The sequence below is a fragment of the Dasypus novemcinctus genome, chromosome 9 (genome assembly GCF_030445035.2).
Source record: "Dasypus novemcinctus isolate mDasNov1 chromosome 9, mDasNov1.1.hap2, whole genome shotgun sequence".
Taxonomy (NCBI): domain Eukaryota; kingdom Metazoa; phylum Chordata; class Mammalia; order Cingulata; family Dasypodidae; genus Dasypus; species Dasypus novemcinctus.
This window is the reverse complement of record NC_080681.1, coordinates 68,647,466-68,662,227: the sequence shown is the minus strand read 5'-3', so window position 1 is coordinate 68,662,227 and position 14,762 is coordinate 68,647,466. Positions and strand designations below refer to the sequence as shown.

The 14,762-nt window shown below is 39.6% G+C and overlaps 2 pseudogenes; one reads left to right on the top strand and one right to left on the bottom strand.

Moving 5' to 3' along the window:
* Positions 1–2,587: 2,587 nt before the first annotated feature.
* Positions 2,588–3,047, bottom strand: LOC101419930 (cytosolic iron-sulfur assembly component 2A pseudogene; annotated as a pseudogene).
* A 9,676-nt stretch (positions 3,048–12,723) lies between these two features.
* Positions 12,724–12,816, top strand: LOC111760147 (small nucleolar RNA U3; annotated as a pseudogene).
* Positions 12,817–14,762: the final 1,946 nt, after the last annotated feature.

The window sequence follows — 14,762 nt, the reverse complement described above, 5'->3', positions numbered from 1 at the left end:
CCAACTTTCTACCCCTATGCTTGGTAATCATTCGTTTGTTCATTCATTCTTTCAGCAGTGTATATTGAATGTCCCCTCTGCTCTGTGTGGGGGGTTCAGGATACAGTTGAGGAGAGACAATAAGAAACTATTGCAGTACTCTCCTAAGTGCACCACTGAAAAAAAAGACTGGCAGAAATAGAATTCTAAGTAAGGAATGATAACTTTGCATGGAAACATATGTTGATTATTAAAATGAATAAAAGAATGTAAAATAAACAACATGATTCAAAATATTTCTTTCTCCCCTCAGCACTTGCAAATTCTTCTATTAACGATGTTGTGAGAGGCTGTGCAATGGTGCAAGGCACTAGACTCCAAATGATACTAGTCTTAGCTCTGCCACTTACTATCCCTTAGACCTCTAGTGAGTCCTGTGAAGCCTCAGAGCCTCAGTGACCTCCTCTGTTAAATTAATACATTTTTCCTGATGATCTATAAGCTACTTGCTGAGGTTGACAGTCTAAGAAGCTTCATTTAAAATGCAAATGTTATCTTCACAGAGTGATGCTTGAAGCAAGTGGGACTTTATTGTGCATTAGTTAATTAAATTAGCTAGCCAGTCACCTTGCAAAGCCCTGAGAAAAAGGAACACAGGTAGGATTCATCTCAAAAGATAGGGAGAAGGGACCTAGATTTGGGGAGAGTTGAATAGGGTATCTTGGGAAACAGATGCAGTGAAAAGTCATTAAGCCTCTGGGGGCTGTATCAGGGAAAAGGAACCACAGGCCAATTTGTGTGTGTGTGTGTGTGTGTGTGTAAAACAACAATAAACATTATTTCTCACAACTTGTGTAGGTCAGGAATTTGGGAATGGCTTAGTTGGGTGGTTCTGCTCAGGGTCTTAGAAGGTTACAGATGTCAACCAGGGCTACAGTTATCCGGAGTCTGAGGCTGAAGGATCACTGCCAAGGGGACTCACTCATATGGCTGGCAAATTGGTGCTGGTTCTTGGTGGAAGGCCTCGGTTCTTCTCCACATAGGATTCTCCACAGGGTGCTTGAGTGTCCTCATGACATGGCGCTGCTTCCCGCAGAATGCCAGCAATCCAAGAGATCAAGGTACAAGCAGAAAGACCTTTAATCATCTATCCTCAGAAATCACAAACTGCCACCTCTGCCACACATTTTTGGTCACACCGACCAGCTGGGCTTCAACTCGGAAGGAAACTACACATGGGCATGAAAAGTGGGAGGCAAAGATCACCGAGGGCCATCTCAGAGGCTGCCTTCCACACGCTGTTACATTTCAAATGATCACTGTCCCTTACAACAAACCAAACAACGTACAAATAAAGAACAGACATTGGCTGTTTACATTGGCTTGATCAAAAGTTCTTTGGAGGACGTCTTGATCTTCAAAATTGGGTACGTTATATGGCCCTCTCCAAATAGGTTTCTCATCTGCTCCTCTTTTTTCAGGACTTTCTTTGATGGAAGGCAGGACCTATGCCTGATAATCTCTTAAGTGTCCCTTTTGATTCTCAGATCTCTAATTCTATATGCTAATCAGCAAAATTAAAACTTTTTAGAAATGGGAAGCGAATGTGGCTAAAGTGATAAGGCCTCTGGCTACAAGATGGGAGAACCCAGGTTCAATCCCTGAGGCCTCCTGGTGAAAAAGAAGAGAAAGTGTGCCTGTGCAGCGAGTCAGTGCCCACGTGACAAGCCGAGTGCCTACACGATGAGCCAAGTGCCCATGCGGTGATCCGAATGCCTGCGGGAGTGCCTGCACGGCCAGCCCAGTACCCACATGAGTGCCCACTTGGTAAGCCAGTGCCCATGGCAGTGAGCCAAATGCCCACACAATAAGCCAGTGCCTGCACAAATGAATCACGGAGCAAGATGATGATGCAGCAAAAGAGAAACAAAGGTGAGAGTCAAGGAAATGCACAGCAGAGACCAGGAACTGAGGTGGCACAGTTGACAGGGAACCTCTCTCCACATCAGATGTCCCCAGGCTCGAATCCTGGTGAACCCTAGAGGAGAAAGACAAGAAGAGAAGACAAAAAGAGAAATAGATATAGAAGATAACATAGTGAATGGACACAGACAGCAAAAAGAGCAGGGTGGGGGAGGGGAAGAAAAAAAGACTAAAAAAGAAAATTAAACTTTTTAGAAATATCTTTTAGGAATCTACATTCACACTGAAATTCACATTCAATAAAAACATTCTTAGATGAATCATTACAAGAATCGTATCTGTTTTATTTATATTTTCAGAGTAATGACTTAAACTGAATACATTACGGCACAGTAGATATTTGACATGAAAAGTAGTTGTATCAGAATGGACATCAGAAAAATAGTAACTCATCTTATACATAATAACAGAAAATATTCATCTGCCTGAATATGTAAGAGTTAAAATCCTGAGAATATTGTACACTGAACAAACCAGGTACTACCTTGTAATTAAATCTTGCTTGGAAATAATCCTTTTAAAAATGTTTTGAGGTAAAACCACCTAGTTATTAAACATGAGCCTTTTACATTTTATAGAGTTAAAACATATATCAATTACAGTACAATAGCTTTTAAAACAACTATTATTCAGGTTCAAGGATGCACCGTTCTACGATTTCTCATAAATTGAGGTTCTCCATTGTAGCTGGTACTCGCTCTTTGTTATTTATCCTTGTTGATGTCCTCTTCTGTTGAGTGGATTCCTTCAGAAATGTAGATTTCCAACTTAGGTTTAAATGGTAAGCACCACTGAAATTTTACTCAATAAGAATTGCCAGAAAGCTATGATGCACTGTTGGCATGAACTTGATAATAACCCTGTCTTCTTCATTTATCTCTTGAGCTCCTACACAACTTTCCATTACCACTTCCAGTTCTTCTAAAGTATTGGGCTTCTCTGGGTTCCAGACAGAATCAGTAATAAAATTCTAGTGCTTTCTCTTCCATGATTAGGGGCCACTGGGCACCTCCCTGCTCAAAAAGTCCAGAGAGCCACAAGATTCTGTTCAGCGTCCAGGAGAGCAGCCAGGACAGCCGCTCCATCCTCACGCTCTGCCATCCCTGGCAACTGTCTCACCAGAGCCACCGTCTCTCAGCAGTTGGCCTGGGAATCCAGACCAATGTTTTAACACATTATAGGAAAGTTTTTCAGCCTTGCTTTCAGAATAAAGTATTTGAACATGTATATTTTGAAAGACTTTTGTGGTTCTAAACTTTCCATATAGGAGGGGCTTGGGGCAGCAGTCTAGTTGAAAAGCATTGCTCAGGGAGCTGTTTTTTCTTTAATGTAATTTTTTTTATTAGAGAAGTCATAGTTTTATAGAAAAATCATGCAGAAATTACAGAGTTCCCATCTATCACCCCTAGTGTTAACACCTTGCTTTAGTGTGGTATATTTGTTTACAATTGATGAAAGAATATTATTATAATTATACTATTAACTGTAGTCCATAGTTTATATTAGAGTTCACTGAAGATGTTGTGAAGTCCTATGGTTTTCTTTCTATCTTTTTTTCTTATTTTTTTAGGAGATACGGGGGATTGAACAAGGGTCCTTATACATGAAAAGCAAACGTTCAACCACTGAGCTATACATGCACTGCTCCCATGGTTTTCTTTAAATTTTTAAAAATTCGGGAAACGGACTTTGACCCAGTGGTTAGGGCGTCCGTCTACCACATGGGAGGTCCGCGGTTCAGGCCCTGGGCCTCCTTGACACGTGTGGAGCTGGCCCATGCGCAGTGCTGATGCGCGCAAGGAGTGCCCTGCTACACAGGGGTGTCCCCCGCGTAGGGGAGCCCCACGCGCAAGGAGTGCACCCATAAGGAGAGCCGCCCAGCGCGAAGGAGAATGCAGCCTGCCCAGGAATGGCGCCGCCCACACTTCCCGAGCCACTGACGACAACAGAAGCGGACAAAGAAACAAGACGCAGCAAAAAGACACAGAAAAACAGACAACCGGGGGAGGGGAGGGGAATTAAATAAATAAAAATAAATCTTTAAATTTTTAAAAATTCTAGTAACATATATACAACCTAAAATTTCCCCTTTTAACCACTTTCAAATATATAATTCAATGCCGTTAATTACAGTCACAATGTTGTGCCACCATTATCACCATCCATTAACAAAACTTTTCCATTACTCCAGATAGAAATTCTGTACAATTTAAGCATTAACTTTCAGGAGGCTTTCTTGAGGATATATTTGCATTGCATTTGCACAAACCCCTTTTACTTAGATTGAAGGTTTCTTTAGGATGACATACGTGCATATGTGTTAGAGGGAGTAAGAATGGAGACCGTGTGGGACAGTTTAGGACAACCCTTTAACACCAAGACTGATCACAGAATAGGGAGAGGGAAACTCAGAGAACCCTCTAACTTTTCCTTGGAACACTCCCTCCAAATTACTAATGCTTCACTAAATCTGCTCAACCTTCACCCTCCGCTCCTCCCTTCCTGGATGAACCAGTCACATCAACGATAGTGAGAGAACTGACTTAGTCTGCCTCTACATTTCCTGACACACAAAAGCCTCCTGCCTAGAAGCTTTAACCCTAGCAGCCCTAGTGAAACACAGATGTGAAGGCAGGTTGCATTCTGCCCTAATCATTCACTTTGGGTCTTTTTGCATAACCTAGTTCAAAATTTCTGTCCTTAACAAATTTATTCCAAAGAATAGACTTTTTCAACAAGGGTATAATCTTATTATTGTATTATTTTTCCCAACCAAAATAATTTATTTTCAGGGACTTGCAAAGGGCCACACCAACCATGGCTAAAATTGTTATGAAGATATGATGACTGGCAGAAATGGAGGACTCTTGGTAAAAAACTAGTCTTGAGTAGAGCAGTGTTGATTCCTGACTGGTCCATTGACCCAGTGTTGGTCAGTTTCACATTTACAGAAGTGTAGAACACTGCTCTTGGAGAGGCTATGTAACATAGTTCATATTTTACACAGTACGTAATGGATTACTTCTGTTCTAAGAAAACATCTGACACAACCAGTCCAAAGTATTTAAAAGATGAGTTCTTCCAACTTAAGTTCCACATTTGAAAAATATTTGAAACCACATGCACGTCTAGTCATCTTCTTTATGCAAACTACTCTTGTATGACTGAAGGAGGCATGTATTCATTCATGATCATTCATCCCTGATTTGTATCTGGCAGGTCCTTGCATGTGTGAAATCCTTGCAAGTTAGAGGCCTGCCTTCCCTTTCGGAAAAAAAACAAAACTAAACTGTTCCTCTTGTTTGTCTGTTTAGGGCCAAATCTAATACCTGTAACCTTGATCCTCCCCTTCCAACTTTTCCAGACCTTGTTCCATCAATTACCTGTAGTGGCCAATCCTAAATCCTCAACCTTTCTACTCTTCCTTGGCCTTCAGTCCATAAAAATGCTTAAATCTCTTACATCAAAATAGAATCTGTTAATGATAAATATTTCTGAAGTTGCACATGGAATTGTGAAAACTATGAATTAGGGTATGAAATTCAAATCCTCCACCTGCCCATGCTGCTTGCACCCTTGGAGATTCTTCTGTGGACATTGACTTCTTAGTGACGCTACCAGGATAATCTGGCCACCAAGGACTTTTGCACCCTGACAATTACTCTTGACACGTTTACATATTCCATTGTTTTATATGATTTTTCTAAAAATCATTTATAATTGGCTATGCTCCTGAATTAGCTTTTGATTTTCTAAAAAATCTGCTGTGGACAATTTTCCATGAAAAAAAATCTGTCCCTGTCCTCTGCATTCTCCAATTACCATCTCATCTCTCTCCTCTTCTTATTCAAATTTCTTTAAAAGAATATTTTATATTTACTGTTGATATACCTCATTTCCAACTCTCTCTTCACCTCACTACAGTTTATCTCTCATTTTGCATCAGGCAACAGAAATTAGTGAATGTAAGCCAAAAACAAAACAAAACAATGCATTTAGGTTTTTTTTTAATGTATACCAGATGTGCTTTGTAGCATCCATTCTCACCTCTTTGGAGAGCCTTGAAAGTTAAAAACTTAGTTTCCCAGACTCTTGAAGCTCCGGTTCTATATGCAAATAAAGTTCTACCATTATGGAACAGAGGCTATCGTCCTGTTGCTGTTCTGCTAACAATCAAGCTCTTGGAGACATAAGCGTGAAAGGCAGCTGTGGGGCAATGATGACCAGACTCAGTGTCTAATGAGTGTCTTTAGGAGTATACCTTTATGGGTATGAAGAAAACATTTCAATGGTGACAGAGGAAGTAGCTTTCTGGTCCCAAAGAACATCTATGATAATGCACACTGAACTTAATATTTCCAGGGATGGCTTCCTGGGTTATACCACTCTATCAATTCCAACCATTTTTAAGTACCTAAATTATTATATATAATCCTTTAAGAATATCTCCTCTCTTGAGCCTTGACTGATAGAGTTTGCTAAACTGGAAGTGATTGTAGAACACAGACTTTCAACAATGGAGATTTGGGAGTGGTTATCTGAGTTGGTTGAATTTGAAGGCAGGAATGATTCAATTCCCACTGAAAAATGGGAAACATGCATAGTTACAAATGGAGTTCTTAAATTATCACATTTTTGGTAGACTGGAATTAAGTGCATATTTAAGGAAATTTTAATGGATCTTTATGGTGGGAATAAAGCAAAAAAGGACTATGGGGTGGCCTGGACACTTCTGAGGCCCTGGAGAGCTTAAAGAAAGGAACTATAATATCAGGCTTTAAAATTTCTTTAAATTCTAAGTTCTCAGCAAAATTAGAGGATTGGAGGGTTACTTAAAAGCCATCAAGGGGAGCAGATGTAGCTGAAATGATTGAGCACCTGCTTTGCATGTACGAGGTCCTGGGTTCAATCCTCTGTTACCTCCAAAAAAAAAAAATGCCATCAAACAATCTCTAATCTCTTAAAGCCAATGGGATGCCATGTCCAAAAGTCAGATATGGTGGGTGACCATGATAATTGTTAAATTACAAATTCAGTTGCATTCAATGCCTCACAAGGTCTCTTACATTCAAGATAAACTTTTGGAAAGAGAGAAATGTTAATAACTGAGATGAGAACATTTGAGTAAGTTCAGAAGATTATGAGTCCCTGGAGGTCCCAAATACACTGAACCTCTCCTAAGAGCAGACACACCCATTCCTCCTCTGTCTGATGAAGAGTCTCTGTCTTGTGTGAAGATCCTGCAGAGACCTCATCTGAGGTATTTACTTTCATTTGGATGTCAATTATCCTCATGTACCACCGTTATAATTTTCATTATCTCTTTTTTTTTTTTTTTTTTTTTTAAAGATTTATTTATTTATTTAATTTCCCCCCCTCCCCTGGTTGTCTGTTCTTGGTGTCTGTTTGCTGCGTCTTGTTTCTTTGTCCGCTTCTGTTGTCGTCAGCGGCACGGGAAGTGTGGGCGGCGCCATTCCTGGGCAGGCTGCACTTTCTTTTCACGCTGGGCGGCTTTCCTCACGGGCGCACTCCTTGCGTGTGGGGCTCCCCCACGCGGGGGACACCTTGCGTGGCAAGGCACTCCTTGCGCGCATCAGCACTGCGCATGGCCAGCTCCACACGGGTCAAGGAGGCCCGGGGTTTGAACCGCGGACCTCCCATATGGTAGACGGACGCCCTAACCACTGGGCCAAAGTCCGTTTCCCACATTATCTCTTGATAATGATAAAGTTACATCAAGTCTCAGGAAAGCAAATACAGAGAATTTACATATTTATATCTTTGCAATTTCCTGCTTATTTATATTTTTAGATGCCTGGGGAATGTGTGTGGCAATATAATTAAGGTGGGGGAAGAGCTACATGGAAGAGAAGAACTTATCAAACTGGATGCATTACCAGAGATGTTGAATTCAGTGATCTAGTTCAAGGGAATGTAATTGGTTACTCAGTTATCAATTGAAATCTGGCTTCAACAGAGGCCTACTCCAAGTGAGGTTGAAATGTCAACAATTCCTTCATATAATATAGAGGAAAAAATCCAAAGACTTAGGGAGATAAGAATGTTGAAATGGAACTATTATGATGACTTGCTCACTCACCATCTAACTATATACATAAGAAGGTCCAACAGATGCTCCCTTCTACTGTATCACAGAGGAATACTTCTGCAGTTGAAGCACCAATATTCTTTGAAACACTTGTGGCTGTCCTAGTAGATCCAGGATAAAGTGAAAGATGTTACCTTTGAAATGGTTTTCCTGGGTTTAGTAGTCCCATGGGGTTTTGGAGTGACAGAGGTCAAGTGGCAGCACTTAACTGGTTACCATGCAAGCAGCAGGAATACAGTGGCAATCAGAACGGCTTGACTCTCGAGAACTTTTTTTTGGCTAAGGTTTTATATCATGGGATTTCTAGGATTAAATAGATAGGCAGTCAAAAAATCTAAATCTGGGAAGTGTGAAACAGATTTGAGTTGCCTCAGTGGAAAGCCATATTCCCTCACCCACTTCCGAAAAACGAATTGAGTTCACAGTTTAAGTCCCTTGGATAAAGAATCCAGGCACTCATGATGAAGGACCCTGTGACACTGTCCCAGCATGAATTATAAGGTTCCTCTTAGTCCTTTCACTGAAGCCATTTACCAGGGTAACTGTACTGAGAAAAGTGAAATATGCAGACTTTGGGGAAACACTGGTACTTAGCTAGTACTGATTCTTAAGGACCCAAAAGGTGACTGAGACTCACTAATCAGAGTAAGGACTTAGAAAAATCAAGTGATACATGGAGCTTTGGCCAGAAGGCATCCTGCAGTGGGCCAAGTGAGTTCATAAACCCATTCTGTGATTATTTTCCCATTCATGAACACAAAGTTGGAATAATAATTTGGCACCTGGTATAATCTCCACATTCATTCCCTTATCATAGTGAAGGCATCATGGAGTGAGTAGGGAAAAGTGAATTGAACCAAATAATGAACGAAAAACAATATCATGGGAAGTGGATTTGACTCAAGTGATGGAGCTCCCACCTACCACATGGGAGGTCCTAGGTTCAGTTCCTGGTGCCTCCTAAAGAGAAGACGAGCAGACACAGCACACAGCAAATGGACACAGAGAGCAGACAGTGAGCACAAACAACGAGGGGGGGAATAAATAAATAAAATAAATCTTTAAAAAAAAAACCAGTATCACATCCTTAGAAAGATTGCATATTAATACTACTCTCAAAGACTTGAAAAGATTGTGGCAGCAGTGACAGCATAATTTTGGGTCTAGCTGAATCTCCACATAAAAACAGACAAAATAGACACAACAAATATTTACAATAATACTAGATGAAAAGTCTTCCCACAAACCTCAAAACACAAATGTGGGTTGGGGGGAACCACCAATGGTAACAAGCTCTACATGTTATCACCATCTATGTGGAAGAAATGAGAAAAAAGCAACAGTGCAACTGATAGACCTAAAAACCCCCAAAATATTCTCACTAAAAGTGCATCAAGCCAGTTTGAGAATAGAAGCAGAAACTCCAACAGTGGGCAAATATAGAGGCTAGCAATAAGGCCTTAAGGGGATGAAGCAGTTTAATCCCTCTGAACTCTTGAAATTGACCCTACAGGACCCTACAGGACTTCTCCACATGAGAAACTGCTGGGGGTAGAATAAAACTTGAGCAAAATAATTAAAGGAAAGAGAGGGTCCAGATAAAAGTGTGAGAAAGGAATACATCCCAGAAATCTCAGGGGGGAAAATCCATCATATATATATATATGTGTGTGTGTGTATATATATATATATATGTATATATGTATATATATATATATATATATTTTTTCCCTATCTGGTTGCATCATTGTCTTTTTGTTGTGGCTCTCCATGCCACTCAGGGGGTCTATGTTTTTTATTTATTTTTGAAAGATACTTGGATTACATAAAATGTTACGTAAAAAATATAAGGAATTCCCATATGCCCCACTCCCCACACCTTCCAACCTTCCCCACATTAACAACTTCTTTCTTTATTGTGGTACATTCATTGCAATTGAAGAACACATTTTGGAGCATTGCCCCTAAGCATGGATTATAGTTTACATTGTAGTTTACACACTCCCACTCAATGGCAGGATATATAATGGCCTGAATCTGTCATTGCAGTGTCTTTTAGGACAATTCCAAGTCCTGAAAATGCCCCCATATTATACCTCTTTTTCCCTCTCCCTGACTTCAGCACCTCCAGTGGCCACTGTCTCTACATCAATGATATAATTTCTTCCATTGCTAAAAATACAATAAGTCTATAGTAGAATACCAGTAAGTCCACTCTAGTCCATATTTTATTCCCCAGTTCTGAGGATTCTGGGATGGTGATGCTCACTCCACCTCTAAGTGAGGGGGACTTTGACCCCATAAGGCTGATGGATGGGACTTTCTTGCTTGCAGTTGTAGACTCTCTCGGTTCCTTGGTGTGGTGGTTGTCCATCCTCACCTCCTTGTTAGTTGTCCTGAGTTATTCCAATGAACTGAAGAGTAGGTGTTGCTGCACGAGGGCCTTGTGCCTCTCCATGCAGGTCTGGGATGTCTTTTTTTTCTTTTTTTTTTTTACCAGGAGGTCCTTGGAATCAAACCCCGGTCCTCCAGATGGTAAACAGGAGCACAATTCCTTGAGCCACAGCCACTTCTCTTTTAACACCATATGAAAACAACAGAAGAGGTAGATTTGTGAAATTAGAAAATCTGAGATAAGCCTTATTGTAGAAGTTCAGGAAAACTAAATTTACATTAAAATGAGTAACCAAGTATCAAGATCAAATCCCACACAAGTTATGATTTTTTAAAAACAACAGAAAATAGGCAACAGAATAATATCCCTGAAGACAATGAAAGCACAACTGAAAGATATGGTGAAAAACAAATTAAAAATTCAACATACTATTTCAAAAAAAGTTAAAATAGTTTAAGAAAATGATAAAAAGATAAGGAAAAAATATAAATCAGAATTAGATAAACTCAGAATTGATGTTACAGCATTTAAGAAAGAATTATCAATAATAGGAAAAACATTTTTAAAATAAACATTAAAGTATGAGAAAAATAAGATCAAATAACCACAGTAATACCTAAAGAAAAATGTAAGTTAAATGAAAAAAAATTTAAGTAGAAAAGAAATGAGGGACAAGAGTTTGTGAGTACGTAGAGAAATCAGAATCCTCTCACTCTGTTGGTAGGAATGTAAAATGGTTCAGTCACTGTGGAAAACAGTCAGATAGTTCTTCAAACAATTAAGCATGGAGTTATGTGATCCAGCAATTCCACACTGAGGTAATATACCTAAGAGAAACAAAAACATATGTCCACACAAAAACTTGTTCATGAATTTATATATAAATATTTAATTTCTCTCCCCTTCCTCCACCAACCCCCCTCCCCCAGTTGACTGCTCTCTGTGTACATTTGCTGCGTGTTCTTCTTTGTCCGCTTCTGTTGTTATCAGCAGCATGGGGATCTGTGTTTCTTTTTGTTGTGTCATCTTGTTGTGTCAGCTCCCCGTGTGTGTAGCACCATTCCTGGGCAGGCTGAACTTTCTTTCACGCTGGGCGGCTCTCCTTATGGGGTGCTCTCCTTACAGGGCGCACTCCTTGCATTTGGAGCTCCCCTACGCAGAGGACACCCCTGCGTGGCACTGCACTCCCAGCACGTATCAGCACTGCGCGTGGGCCAGCTCCACATGGGTCAAGGAGGCCCAGGGTTTGAACCATGGACCTCCCATGTAGACAGACACCCTATCCACTGAGCCAAGTCCGCTTCTCTGTTCATGAATTTTTATAGCAACATTATTAGTTGCTATAATAGTGAAAAGGTGGAAACAAACCAAATGCCTATTAACTGACAAATGGATAAACAAAATATGTAAATCCATACAATGGAATATTATTTAGCCATAAAAGGAATGAAGTCCTGATACATGCTACAACATGGATGAATCTTGAAAATATTCTAAGTGAAAGAAGTCAGACACAAAAAACCATGTTGTATATGATTCCATTCATATGAAATGCCAGAATAGGGATATCAATAGAGACAGAAAATAGATTAGTCATTACTAATCTAGGGTTGGGATGGGAGTATTAGGTAGTGGATAAAGGAGTGCTAGCTAAAAAGTATGGGTTTGCGTTTTTATTGGGGTGATGAGAACGTTTTAAAATTTACTGTGATGGGCGGTGGACTTTGCCCAGTGGTTAGGGATTCCGTCTACCACATGGGAGGTCCATGGTTCAAACCCCGGGCCTCCTTGACCTGTGTGGAGCTGGCCCATGTGTAGTGCTGATGCGAGCAAGGATTGTTCCCTGTAAGGAGAGCCGCCCAGCGCCAAAGAAAGTGCAGCCTGCCTAAGAATGGCGCCACCCACACGGAGAGCTGACACAACAAGATGACGCAACAAAAAGAAACACAGATTTCTGTGCAGCTGACAACAACAAAAGTGGACAAAAGAAGACCCAGCAAATAGACACAGAGAACAGACAACTGGGGGGAATTGGAGAGACATAAATAAATAAATAAATCTTAAAAAAAAAATTACTGTGATGATGGTTTTACACACCTGTTAATATACTAAAAACAATGTACACTTTAAATGGGTGAATTTGGCAGTATGTGAATTGTATCTCAATAAATTAATTTTAAAAAAGACATGAGGGAGAGAATAAAAAAGTCAAGAGAAAAGTGACAAATATTGAAGACGGGTAAAGAAAATCCGACGTAAGACTATACTTTCAGGGATCATTTCTATAGTTATTTACTAAAGAAAATCTAACATATGGATAATAGGAGTCTCTGAAGAAAACCAAAGTAGGAAACCAGATCAAATACTAGAATCTTTCCTGAAATAAAAAATAATATATTAAATTGTATTAATTTAATAAAAATTGAAATTGAAATTACATATTAAAAAAAGCACCTGAATATTTGAGAAAAGATACCTAAAATGACTATGCTATTTATTATGATATCTCTCAGCTCCAAATCCACCCTTCTATACTGGGCTCTATGATTCTGGAGCTGTACCTCTGCAAACCACATTTCTGATTTGCTTGCTCGTTCTATGATATACTCTGCCAACAGTGCATGTAGGAAGAGACTATATGGCTGCAGGAGGAAGAACGAACTTGCTTCTTCCTCTCTGCTCCTGTGGGTTCCCTGTCTCTTTGCTGTTCCTGTAAGCATCTCTTCAGCAACAATTCTCCATCCTAGCAGAAGTTGTTTCCTCCTGTAGTAGCAGCTGAATCCAATTTTCAGGTTTTTTTCTGATACTTTTAGAACAAACCTCATTACACACCCCTCAGAAACACCAGCACCCTGGGGTATGGACCCCAGTTGCAAAGTCTCTTGCACTATTTCAAGCTCAGAGACACCAGCACTGGACAAGCAGTATTTCCTTCTCAGAAGCCTCAGTTTCAAACTCTAAGCTCTAAATTTTAATAATTCCAATCTCTTCCCTTTGTTCCTCAGCCCCAAAAGTGGTAGCTATGTCTCCTTCAATTGTGCATTCATGATTCCCTAGAGTTCTTTTATCCTTTCAGTTACCCAATTTATTTTATAATTGTTTAAGTATTTTTTATATTAAATTCTCTGTTCCAATTATTGGTGTTCTTCTAGTCTGACTGGCCATTGATTGAGACAGAAATTTTGAGTCTGACTGGACACTGATTGATACAGAAATTGGTCTGAGGAATGGTCCCAGGAAATAGGCCCTTAAAGATCTCAAAGATCACATTTGGGGGTTGGTTTTGTCATGTCCTTGACCTGGAACACAGGACTGAGCTCTTTGCAATGTAAAAGGAGATGCTGGGTACTTCATGGCTTGCAGGTGCATCTCAATTAATAAAATTATCACCTGTGGTTGATCAGTATGAATTGTCTACTAATGCACTAAGGCATATTCTAATAAAATTACTGAGATTTAAGAAAAATGAAAAAAATCTTTCAGGCATCTAGGCAAAAAGTGCACATGACTTATATGAGGAAAAATTTAGATAATCATCAGATTTTTTTACAGCAACACTTTATGCCAGAAGAATATGGAATAACATAATTTAATATCTTTAAAGAACGAAAATATGAGCCAAAGATTTTATATACAGAAAAACAGTTTTATGAATATCAAGGGTGCAGACAAACTGTTATCAGAATGCAAGAACCCAAAGAATATTCCCAAGAGTCCTTCCTCAAGAATCTACTACAACTGAACTGACCAACAAGGAGGCCACTAGCTACATGTGGCTATTTAGCACTTAATATGTGACTAGTTTCACTAAGGCATTGAATTTTTCATTTTAATTTTAATTCATTAAAATGTATATAGCCACATGTAGCTAGTAGCTACCATATTGGACAGTGAAGATATAGAATATTTCCATTATTGCAGAAAGGTCTATGGGATAGCACTGTACTAGTGAATGAGCTTCAGACAAACAAAAATGACTGGAGAATAATTGATATAAGGACAGATAGTATGTACTAAATATATACTTAGTTGATTAAGATTAAATGAGGGTAAAATAACATGACTTTAAAATGCTGTTTGAGCTAATGTAAGGGGGAAATGGAAAGGAGAAATGAGTTTATATGGCTATGAGTCTCTAAAAAAGAGTCTGGAGGCTGCCAGAAGGATTATGCACAACTGAGCAGAGTCTAAGAGACAGATAAAGTAGATACAACCCCCAGGTATTGGTTCCTTTGAGGGCTAACGAGACCCATGGGTGCTATGGTCATGGCAGATGAGGTTAACTGCCATGTCAGA